Genomic DNA, 1223 nt, shown 5'->3' with positions numbered 1-1223 from the left:
TCACTCCTCATGGGCCCTGTGGTGCCAGCAGCCCCTCGGCACAGGGGTTCCCAGAGGCCCCAGAGGCCAATGCCTACCCCCTCTCCCCTGGCAGCTCCACAGACTTCCTTTCTATTCCCACCTGCTGCCTGAGCCAGGGCTCTGTTAGGGCTTAGGGGTCTCGGGGCTGTGTCCTGTAGCTTAGGCCCCTCTCTCAGCTGTAGGGGAGGTGCCAACTGTGGGGCTGGTCTTTTGCCTCCCACTGGCCTTGAAGAGCAGAGTTGGATTTGGCCCCCGGGCTGTTCAGCGTCTGCTGGGCCAGAAGGCTGGCTGCCAAACCCTTAATCCACCTGAGGCCTTGAGAGCCCGGGGAGGAGGCCCAGACTCTGCAGAGATAAATAAGATGGGCACGGGACGTGCCTCTTTGGGCCGAGCGGCCTTGGGAGCGCTGCCCCTCCAGATCTGGGGGCCAGGCCTGCCTCAGAATGGGGTTGGAGTGTCATCCTTTTCGGGAAGGGCAGGACCAGGGCTGGGAGGGGAGACTGGGGCAGGCTCGGCCGCCGAAAGGTGGCCTGTCATGGGTCCTGCCTGCGCTCCTCCGAACCCAGCCCCGGATGGGACATTTCACAGCTTCAGAAACGTTCCCGGACTTGGCAATCGTTGGCCCCCGGTCCCGCAGTGCTGGGGGAAGCCCGCATGGACGAAGGGAAGGAGGAAGCGAGGGGAGGAGACGCTGAAGGGGGTTAAAGCAGCGATTGGAGCTGAGAACTGGAAGCGCCTTAAAGAGACTGCGCGGTCCCCGCCCCCCTTCCCGCCAGCCTCAATGAATTAGAGCTGTGTTTCCCAAACTTGCCTGATCATAAGAAGCCTCTCGGGCCCCTGTTAGAGATTCAGTTTCCGCAGTACCTCCCTTCGAGATTCTGATTCAGTAGGCCTGCGGGTGGAGCCGAGGAATCTGTCATTTGAACGCTCTCCCCACGTGATTCTCGTGAACAAGCAAGTTTGGGAAATAATTAAAGGAAACGGGGCCTGGCTGCAGAAGCGGCCTCCGCTAGAGGGCTTCGGCGGGAGGATTCCCGGGGGCGTCGCCTGCTTCCGCCGCCGCCTCCTTCAGTGAAAGTCCCTTTTGGGTCCAGCTGCCACAGCCACCGCTCTCCTTCAGGCCGGGCGGGGGACACCCCAGGTCTGCGTGGCCCCCACGCCGCCACGCCCAGTGGCCGCCCGAGCCTTGCGAGCAGGGGGAG

The sequence above is a fragment of the Galeopterus variegatus genome, unplaced genomic scaffold (genome assembly GCF_000696425.1).
Source record: "Galeopterus variegatus unplaced genomic scaffold, G_variegatus-3.0.2 Scaffold19700, whole genome shotgun sequence".
Lineage (NCBI taxonomy): Eukaryota > Metazoa > Chordata > Mammalia > Dermoptera > Cynocephalidae > Galeopterus > Galeopterus variegatus.
Note: the sequence above shows the minus strand (reverse complement) of the source record.